Source organism: Pteropus vampyrus, unplaced genomic scaffold (genome assembly GCF_000151845.1).
Source record: "Pteropus vampyrus isolate Shadow unplaced genomic scaffold, Pvam_2.0 Scaffold19, whole genome shotgun sequence".
Lineage (NCBI taxonomy): Eukaryota > Metazoa > Chordata > Mammalia > Chiroptera > Pteropodidae > Pteropus > Pteropus vampyrus.
In genome coordinates, this window is record NW_011888800.1 from 994,924 (window position 1) to 1,006,548 (window position 11,625).

An 11,625-nucleotide genomic window follows, 5' to 3' on the forward strand; every position below is an offset into this window, starting at 1 on the left:
AATAAGCCCTTTGGCTTTGTTTTATTGTTTTTTGTTTTTTGTTTTTTTTTTACTTCTGCTCTTGTTTTTAGCAATTTCTCTTCCTTTCTCTAGGCTTATTCTGTTGTTGTTTTTTATAAGTTTTTAAGCTAGATGATTAGTTTATTATAACCATTCTCTTTTTCTAATATTAGCCTTTAAGGCAGAGTTTCGCTAACCAGGAACTATGGTCAAAACTGCCCCCTGTTTTTAAAATAAAATTTTATTGGAAAACAGCCACAACCATTCATTTATATTGTCCATGGCTGCTTTTGTGCTACAACAGCAAAGTTGAGTAGTTGAAACAGAGTTGTGATGGTAAATGGTGATATTTACTATCTATTCCTTTACAGAAAGTTTGCCAACCTTTACTTTTTTATAAGCTAATTTAGAAATTTCCACTTGCCTATCTAACTTAGTCTTAAATTAATATCTTTACCTTCCTACAACAATACAGGGGACTAAATATTCTTTATCATTAATTACTTCCTTCCTGATTTATATGCTCTTATTGTCCAGAATTTTGAATATATATTAATTTTTTAACCCCCAAACTTACTTACTGTTACTATTTCACATAGACTTAACTACCATTTTTATTTGTTTTAGTTTTATTTTGTTTTCCTTACCATTTCCTATTTCTTCTCAGCCCTTCTTTCTGGGATCATTTTTATTCCTCATAAGGTATTCCTCACACCCTTTAGTGAAGTACTGTTGGTAGCAAACTTTCCAAAATTTGTTTTGTATGTAAATGTTTTTATTTAGTCTTCACTCTTAAAAGATCATTTCACTGGAAATCTTATTTTCAGCACTTAACATATAAATATGTATTGTATATATATGTTTTTGTCATAGTAGAATTAATTATATGCTTATTAAAATAATTACATAAATATACCAAATGTATAAATATGTATAATATGTGTATATTTTTGTCACAGCAGAATAACTAGAAGTGTTTCCATCACTAAGTAAATCAAGGAAACTAAGAGTCTATTTCTAGTTAAACTATTAAAAGGCTATTTTATTTTCTAGCTAAGAGTCTATTTCTAATTTGCTACCCAAATTACTTAATTAAACCAGACTATGCTTCAGTACATCTTCCAAAATGTAGAATTAGCTGGTGATCTACTTTGTAAGAACATCAGTGAATTAAACAGCTATAAGATGATAGGCGGGTTGAATTTAAGGACAGGTTATTTTGCATTTTAACTATGTGATTATATCCTAAGGTGCTAAGCATTAGGAACAGTTTTAAATTAATATTTGAAAGAGAATGGATCGATTTTAAAAAGAGGATTCTTCTAAAAGTTTCAAAGTATATTTTTCTTTTAACTCTAATGTATTAAAAAATATACTGTAGAACGAAGAGGCTAAAAACCTTGAACGCCAATCTTGAAAATAGATTCTCTCAACTCTGATCATAAAATTGCAAAAAAGGCCCGTCACTCGAATGCTCTGCCCCTAAGAAAACAACTACCTGAAAACGAGGTGAAGTCCTTTGCATTTACAGAGTTCTGATGAATCTGAATACTTTAAATCTATCAAATGTACCCTCTGCCACCCAAAATAAAAATAAAACCAAAACGTATATATTAAGCACAAAGATGCACAAGCACATAATCACACGGACCAGCCTCTGATATGGCTCAGTGTTCCAGCACCTTAGTGTAAGCAGCCATTTCACCTGGACCACTGCAGTCACCTTCCAACTCGTCTCCCAGCCTCCACCCCTTTCTTACTACTTGGAAGCCAGAGCTCTTAACCAAACCAGTCCCTTCTTAAAACCTCCCAAGAGCTTCACATCAGAACATCCCAACTCCCTACAATTTAAAGACAGTAGAACACAGTGGTCAAGGGTGAAGTCCCTGGAGCCAGAACCTGGCTCTGACATGTACAGACTGTAAGACTTGGACAAGTTTTTTAACCTCTCTGAGCCTGAGTGTTTTTAAATGAGTAAAACAATGCCTACCTACATGGTAAGGTTGATGTGAGGATTAAATGAGTTAAAACAAAGCGTTTAGAATGGTACCCTGCTCATGATGTGTTAACTTGGCTTACATAACCCTGTTAGACCTGAGAGTCCAATTTACCTCTAACTTCACCTTCCCCTTGCTCATTCCATACCAGCCTCTTCAGCCTTAGAGCCTCTGACCTGTTCTCTCTTTTTTTCTTTTATGTTCTTTGTGACTTCTCTCATACCATTCAGAACTCAACTAAAGTGTAATCTTCTCATTATTTTGCCTTAAATAACCATCAGACATCCAGAAACTGCCACTCTCTATTCCTTGATTATGTATAAAATTCAGTTTACTCATTGTTTTTATGTTTGTCTGTCTCCCTCACTGTACAGTAAGCTTCATGAAGGTAGGAACTCTACATGTCATGTTTATTGTCATATCTCTGGTTCCTACCGCAGTGCCTGATACATAGCAGGAACTCAAAAAATACTTGCTAAATACTAGAATAAATGAAATGCTTACTAGAGCATATAGTTCTTCATGAATAAAATGTCAGTTACTATTATTGCGAGATAATATTAGACCTGGAACTGACCTTAAAAATTACCTAGCCCCATTCATTTTAGAGATAAATGAGCAATTAAATAGCCTAAGTTTGCCAAACTAGTGGCAGAGCTAGGACTACAACCCAGATGCTAAGGGTGGGTATTTTTTTTTTTTTTTGAGAGAATCCTGTGAAAACCAATATTTCACTGCTTTTTAGTTCAAATTTTAATTCTGTAAAACTATATCCATAAGACTGATAAAAGACGTTACTAACCTGGGGGCTACGGTGGTTCTGAGCAGCTATTCTTACTGCAGCTACGATCTATGCCATCCTGCTACTAGCATGCCTAGAATTCCAGTTATTAAGCCACTTACATGAGTCAAAGTACCGAAGACCAATCTCAAAATAAAACTATCTAGGTGCAGTATTTGTCAATCTTTAATACTCTAGCTCAAATTAATTCATAGAAATGGTAACGAGATACCAAACATCCCACAACATGAAGGAACTATGGAAAGAAGAGTAGGAAAAGTTAGAGCACAGAAGAGCCAAACTATGAAAAGCAACCCCGCTCCCCACCACCATGCGTGTAGGAAGGTACAGTCAGTCAGTGGGAGGAAAGCTGGGTAGCAAAAAATGGCATTCTGGCAACTGTTCTTGTGAGACTATTTCAAAAAGGGAGATAGAAAGACAGAGAAAACAAAAACAAAGAAACTCCTGTTTTAGCTTTATTTAGTATAAGTTTATTTATGGAAATAAATAGATGGCATGAAGAGGGAATATAGGTAGGTTTGGTGGGTGAATGGGAGACAATAGCCTACAAAAGAGCATACCCCAATAATTTGGGGACAAACAAAATGTTATACTGAAATGACATCAAGAAGCATCACCACCTTGAAATAAGTTATTCATGAGATTAACTGGTCGATATGGTGCTTCCATAGAACATAACACAAATAAAAACTGAACACCTAGGCCCAGAACACCTCAAGCTTGTGCAAGGAGATCACCTTGAAGTATGTTCAGAGTCTTCGTATATAGATCCAAGATCGCTTTCTTTCACTCAGTTGCTCTGCCATCTTGATTTAGCAACTGTTGCTTTCCTAACTCCCAACTTTTAGCTCCACTTCCTATATTCTGATAAATAGCTCTTTCTTGAAATTATGTAACCTCAGAAAAACATCCCTCCTGTGCAACAGACCCTGGAGTCTCTTGCAATTGGGTACCATCTTGTAGGCTGCTTATCCTGGGCAGAGACCAGTCTTATGCTCAGGCATTGAATAAAAAAAACAGACTACCATTTGTCAAATTGTAAGAAATAGATAACAACATAAGAGGAGGCAAAAAAAATTAAGAAATACTGAGAATTTTGAGAACTGAAGGGTAAGCATTTATGAGTGTGGCTCCAGCCTCAAGTATGTAATATGTGCTCTACTTCTTTTTGACCAAAATACGCCAAAGTAGGATACCTCTCCACACACTAAAATGAATGAGCCTGTTATAAACATTCTTTCGGAAACATCAGTTTCCTTTTGTCACCATCAATTCTTCATTCATCAAACAGCTTAATGAACTTTAAAACCCTACCTAGATAATATATTTGAGCCAAGTAATTTCTCCTGGTAAACCTGTAACCTGACTTTCTCGTTCATATATAAATCTTTCGGAATTCTTATTAGCATCACTCATGTCCCTCAGTAATCGACATCCCTGGGGACATAAAATTTTGGGTTACTTAGGAGACAAGTTAAATATTTGATGATGACCCACTCATGGAAACCCAGCTCAGAACTACATAGCAGTTTTTACCTATATACAAAGTAGAGAAAAAAATTCACCAGCCCATGTACTTAACACATCCTCCAGAAACCTTCTCTATGTCAAGGGGAGGAAACGAGCTTGGAAAAGAAGAGGAGGCAAGAGACAGTCCTTAGGCTTACGGACCAGACTTGGTGGACAACTACAAAAGGTCAATAAGCAAGTAACAGCTGCTGTTGCTCTGACTTTACATCTTCTTTAATTCGAGCCCTGATGGCCTACATGCCAGGGCTAAACTTTACTTGTACTTGTTTATTTTCAGAGAAAGACTAGAAAAAGAGAGCTAGAAATGAGATAAGAGAGAAGCAGTTGATAACAAGGAAAAGAGAAAAAAATGTAAAAAAGAGTGAGCAAGGGATGAAGGAACAGAGAATGTACATAAGCTTGAGAAAGAGAAGAAAAAAAATATTCTTACAGGTTTAGATGCATATGAATGAATGCTAATTCTGAGTTTATTAAAAAGTTGCAAAATGATTTAGGCATTTTAGTGGCCATATTAGACCCATGAACTGAAGTTCAAGACAACAATTGCGCCAATTGTAACATCTAGAAAAGTACACTACATATCGATCTTAACTAAAACATGTGAAATATGTGCACTCGAAACTGCATATATATGATGTCTCCAAAACTATAATGAAGCTCTTGATGAAACAGAGTGTTATCTGGGGTACTCACTTTAATAATCCTATATAGAGTAGCAATAGAGAAGGGGCTCATCTGAAGATGTAGCACAGGACATTAGACCTGAAGAAAAGGATCTGAGAAGGGTTAACTGAAGATTAAGTGGAAGAAAGAAGCTGTGATGAATGGCCCTCTTAATTAAGCACTTCTACATGGGAACAATGGCAAGCTTGAAAAGCACTCCAGAAAGATAAGGATGCCCACAGGGAGCAATCAATGATACTACATAGCTGGACCTAGAGGCAGAGGTTAGTTGGAACATGAGATATCAGATTTCAAATAAACTATGTTTCCTCCTGTTTTCTTCATTTTGTTTTATTAGGTTGTTCTATAAATGTTCAGCACATGCAACAGGCTGTGCTGTGTTAGTCTTTGAGGACACACCAGAAATAGCAACAACAAAAACTCAAAGTCCCTAACTTAATCTCAGACACGTGCATGTGCACACACATGCGCGTGCACGCACACACACACACGCACACACCTTTTCAACTTTCTGGAAAAAAGAGTCACTCTCATTAGAAGTCCACATTGTCTAACTCAGAATGGAACCTGCAATTTCTGAATACGGAGTCTTTTCAAGAAAGGGTTGCATCACATTACCCCTAGTGGCTTTAGAGGGCTCATGTGTCCCATGAACTTAGGGTGGCCTCTGGCAGAAGTACAGGAGCCAAAGTTTAACAGTTTAAGGTAAGAGGGACACTGCTGGTACTTACACTTTTAACATCTAGAGTCCTAAATAAGGCCTTTAATAGGCATACAGTCCTTCAGTACTAATCAGTTTCTATTTTTTAAATATCCTTGACATATCTACTTCTTTTTCTATCACCTTAAACTTAAACCCCTTGGCCTGAGCCAAGGTGAATCATCTTCTATAGCTATAGAGTAGTTCTCACTCCATCAGGAAAAGTTTAGGTGCAATATTTTCTATTCCAGAGGCAAGGTCACTTCCCTGTCAGTAGAGGTTCTTTCTTGCTAATAGTCTCAGACCTCTCAAGTCCAGACTTTACAATCACGGTTGCTAACATGATTTATATTTGTCCTTAAAGGGCCAACTTGATCCTCAAAGCATCAGAGGTTCAACTGTGAATTGAAGAAACAAATTTAAAAAACACTCTTACATAATCTACATCTATATATTCTACTTTACTAAAACTAAGCAGTACTGTATTAACATAAGCCTATCTCCTGAAATCTTTAGAGTTAATTGTACTTATGTTACCTAGGTCTCCATTACCTAAAGAATAAAGGCCAGATCATCTTGATTTGCTCCCAAAATAGTTTTCCAGTCTCATCTCCCAATAGTCTTCCATATGCCTCTTATGCTTTAGCCTTTATAGTTCTCTGAACATGTCACATACCTTCGAACCTCTGGGTTTTACTTTATGATGATCTTTCTGTCCAAAATACACTTTTAGGCCCATTTTCCATTGACCAACATCTTGCAGGGGTCTCCAACCCCCCAGCCATGGACCAGTGCCGGTCCGTGGCCTGTTAGGAACCAGGCCGCACAGCAGCAGGTGAGCAGCGGGCAAGAGAGTGAAGCTTCATCTGTATTTGCAGCCCCTCAGCACTAGCATCACTGCCTCAGCTCCACCTCAGATCGTCAGGCATTAGATTCTCATAGGAGCACCGGACCCTGGTGCCAAAAAGTTTGGAGACCGCTGCTTTAGGTGACTTCCTTTTAAAAAAAACGTACCCTCTCTTATTCCTATTTCTCTAGGAGATCCAAGGTATTCTACTATAGAATTGAACATGCCAGTGCCCTAGTGACCATTCCTTATCTTTCAACCCCAAATGCCACAAAGCCAGATCAAAGTTTTGCTCCTAGATAATCTGGCAATCCAAGAGGAGGTAAAGAAACATCTAAATGCACTCCCTCACCCCCAGACAATGCTTACCTTGGAGATAATGCCTTAATCCAAAAGAATTTTTCGAATGTCAGGAATTTCATGCACTTTTCATACAATGAAGAGAAATCTGAGGCAAAGGGGTCACATCCTCCCCAAGGACATATTATATCTAATGTTGGGCTAAAGAGAGGTTAACTCTAAATCTCTTTTACTCTAAAACCCAAGTAAACTACTTTTTAGTCTTCATTTGATTTGGGGAATTTAGACGAGTTCTGGAAGCCCCTTCTACAGTTATAAGATATTTGCCTTCTTACATGTGCTCTGGAAGTTTCACTAGGACATGAACATGAGTGACATGCATTTAGCATAGCCAGAGACCAGAGCAAAGCCCTGGGATCAGTCAATGTATTTGTCATCACCTACTACACAGCTGGGAGTCAAGCACAGGTTCCTAATGTTCATTAAAAGCATGATTTAGGACCGCAACCTTTATGCATTTAGAAAATCAAGCATGAACACAGGCACACCCACAAGTTTTCATTTGGCTAAGTCTTCTAGGGAGCAGGTGGCAAAGCTATTTAGATTTTTTTCCAATTAATTGAGTTAGAAATTATAGTAAATAAACATTTTAAGTACATCTTACAGCCTCCCCCCACCCCCGCCACCACCCGCCCAAAATAAAAAACGAAAACTCCCACATCACTGAAGGGCAGTTGCTTTAGGATCCCAGCTGGCTCGTGGAAGCTCAGGCTGAGCATGGGTGCTGGGGCCCTGGCAAAGGGGATCCCTGGCCACTGGGGAGTGGGTTCTGCCATTAAAATATGTATCATATTATTTCATATACTGTAGCACAGAAGAGAAAATATGCATAGCATTAGCCAGGTACTGTGCTCATGACAGCTCTACAAACATCACCACATTTAATCATCTCAACAGTAACCCAAGGTGTTAATATCCTCATTTTAGAGATGAGTGAACTGTCAGGATCTCAGAGCTTGCAAATGATGAATCCAAAATTCACATCCAGGTCTGTCTTACCTTAAGCTCTTAACTACTCTCTTAACAACGACTACATGTGATAATGGTATTGACACTGATGAAATGGTAAGGGTGATCTGAAAATGGTACGTGATACCAGAGAAACCATCAACTTTAAGGCTGACAATAGGAGAGAACTAGGACATTTGATAGAAAAAAAAAAATGGTCTGGCTAGGCAAAATTTATACTAATTATAGTCATTTATGTGAATTGTATATAATTATGTCTAATTATCAGCCAGTAAAATATTTATGTGCCAAAAAAGAATGTCAGAATAAGTTTGATCTAAAATTTATTTGATAAGAATAGTGAACTCCATACATATGTAATCAGACTTCACTGTTGCCCAGGTTCTGATATGCATGTGTGACATTATTATAGCATTGTATACTTTATAAAGTGTGCTTTCTGAGGACTTCCTTAGTGCCAGACATTATCAGATATTGGGGGGAAGGAGGTAGCTAATACTACTAAAATAGGGCCTTGCTCTGGAGAATCTTGGGGTCTGATCAATTCATCCTGACCTCTTCCTATGAGTTATGATTTTCATCATTCTATGGATTAGGAAACTTAGGCTAGAGTAGATGAAACAGCTCAACCATATAGTTTAGTTTTCTATCCACAACTTAAAAAGTGAAATTTATTGCTAGCTGGTAAAACAACAAGATTTAGCACCAAAAGAAATCTTTTTTCTTTAAGGAAATCAAAAGCTCACCCATTCTTTATCATTTGGGGAAATCTTGCTTTATTTTTTTAATGAAATTTTCCATCTACTTAGCTCCGTTAAGCTTTCAGTTTTGGACACCAGCTTTATGAGTGACAATGAAAAGCCAATTAAAGTGATACAACCAAATCAAAAACAAGGTGCCATTAGAAAGCCCATTTGCCTAGACTTCCTATGCACCTGTCACTCTTCAAGAAGCAGAGTTATTTCAACTAGGTAAACATCTACTCTCCTCAAAGGAAGGGAAAATTGTTAGTATGGATCAAATAGCCAACATTATCCAACTTAATTCCATGGAAAGCAGAGAGGGAAAAAATGAGAATCATGTTTAAGGGAGTAAGAATCAGAGGCTTGGGCCACTGGAGGACAGGACCCTCAGAGGAGAGGGCACTAAAGTACGTAACAAGGATCATCCTTTACTTTAGGTTCACACTTTATATCTGCAAACATAAGAAGAGATCTGAGAAGGTGCATAGCCAGATTTTTACAGTGGGATGACCTTGTATTGCTGAAAATACAGTAAAGCAAAATACAGTAAGGCAAATTTCCATATTTAAAACACAGGTTGAAAAAAATCTACACATATACTGTAATGCATATACTGTAGTGAAATGCTTGCGTTTAGGATTCTCCAATCATGTTACCCATCCACTGATGTAAGTAATCAAAAATTGCCGAAGGAAAAATCAGTCAGGTTTTGCATCAAGAGGCTTTGCAAAGCAGACCCTATGAGAACTGATCAATCTGAGCTCTTGAGGTTATGTCCATTCTAGGCTCACTTCCATTCACAAAGTCTAGTCACATTATATAGTTAAGCAGAATGTCGGGAATCGGGAATCAAGACCACAGAATAATTATGGGGTATTGTACTTTTCAACTTATAAGATGAATGTGTGGAAGAAAATTTAACTTTAGGTGGTAAAAACACAATGCAATATATATATGACATAGTATTGAATTGTACACTTGAAACCTATATAATTTTATTAACCAATGTCATCTCAATAAGTTTAATAAAAGTTTTTTTAAATGTGCAATGACATTTGTAGTAGCTAGTGTGACTGATGTCAAATGTTTACACTGTTTGTTGAGAGATTATTAATAGCTAATCCATATTTATTGAGGACTTTCTAGATGTTAGGCATTCTACCCAGCATCTTACTTATATTAACTGACTTAATCCTCACAACAACCCTCTGAGATAGGCACTGCTTACATTTAACCCATGAGAAAACAGGCACAGAGGTTAAAGAACTTTTCCCCAGATCACACATTTTAACAAGAAAACTTTTGTGCCATAGAAGTATGAAGAAGTTAAATTAATTGTTATAAATTCATCTGAAGTGACTGATAATCTTGCCACTTCAAAACAAAACTGAGCTCCCTCTGTACCCTTAACGGTGGAGGCCTCAGATGGTAAGATGTCTTATTCATCTATGTAACATTCCCAGTAACTTCTTCAGCGCCAGGCACAGAGAAGTTGGTCAATAAATGGATGCCCTGCTTACTTTAAATTTCACATCTATATCCATATGACAATTTTAAAGCCTGTATAAAAGCTAACAAAATCTGAATTCATTTTGACGATCAAATCTATCATTTATTAAGCCTATTAATCTGTCTGCCTGCCAATCTCTCTCTTATGCCCTGTGACAAATGATACATTGTCATTTATGTTGACATTTTCATCCAAGGTCCTTGATGTGTATTGTGAGCCTGATCCTACTCGTAAAAATATTCATGCATTCTAAGGAGCACATCCAGTCAAAACAGAATCTAAGGCTTCATCCAGGGCTACACACTGGCAGGCAGCTCAGAACTCTGATGCAGATATGTTTTGCTTGGCTGGCAGTGTTTAAGAATTTTTTTTATTTGATTGTATAGATCAGGCCCGCTTCTCTTGCGGGGGAAAAAAAAAGCCCAAGTCATACGTTTAGTTACCCGCCTGTCTCCAAAAGCGTTTAAGATTGTGAGCTCTCTGATCTACAGGTACCTAGAGATTTGGAGTCAACTGAACTTAACACCCCTGTGTCCCTGGAGTTTATAATCTATGGCTCATGCTTTAGGTTGATAGGAATCTTTTCAGGCAATCGGGCAACTAAACTCTTATTCCAAACTGCTCCCTCCATAAATACATATCTAGTTCTCCTGGAAGAGACTCGGAGTCTCTTCACTCTTATTTTCAAGGCATCTCTTAAGATGTAATCACTATTACCGTGCCTTTATAAATGGATGAACTAAAACAAATCCAGGGAAGGGCTGACAATTCTACAGATATCCGTCAATGGAAATACCACCGAATAGATCAAACACTTTATCTCTGAGTTTACCATCTTGACTGATATGTTCTCTGTTATGCTTTTCATCCTCAATACCTCTTGCAAAGAAATGAGATTTGTTCAAGACATCGCTATGACTTGGACTCCTCTTTTCACCCAGCCTAGACAGAGGAGAAGAGGACTTGGAGGTAAACCATTGCTAAACTTAAGAACAACAGCCATGTGTCCGGAATAATAGTGATAAAGAGGTTTCAGAGGGGCTCACCCTCCTCCAAAAATAGCTGCCTTATTTTGACTTGACCTCTTGGATCCAGCTTTTGATTCAATGTAGAGTTGTGGTCAACTAGATCTGTCTTATTGCCCTAGTATTATTCACAGTCTGGATCTGCTCCACAGCTTAGGGTGCAGCAGTTTCAATCAATACTTCTTACACTATGGATAATCGTGTGCCACTGATGAAGAACTTTCCATTTCTTCCTGTGGTCCTACTGACTAGTTCTCTCTGCTCAGGCCCATTAGAGAACTCAACTGTGAAATTATTAGAGAGTAAATGTCAGGCCATGTCACTGGTCTGCTGAGAAGCCTGTACCTTCCAGTAAGAGCCTTTTCTATTTGCTGTGTTGGGAGATATGCAGCTCACCTTGGCATATTCATTCTCTCATTCTCTCTCTCTCTCTCTCTCTCTCTCTCTCTCTCTCTCTC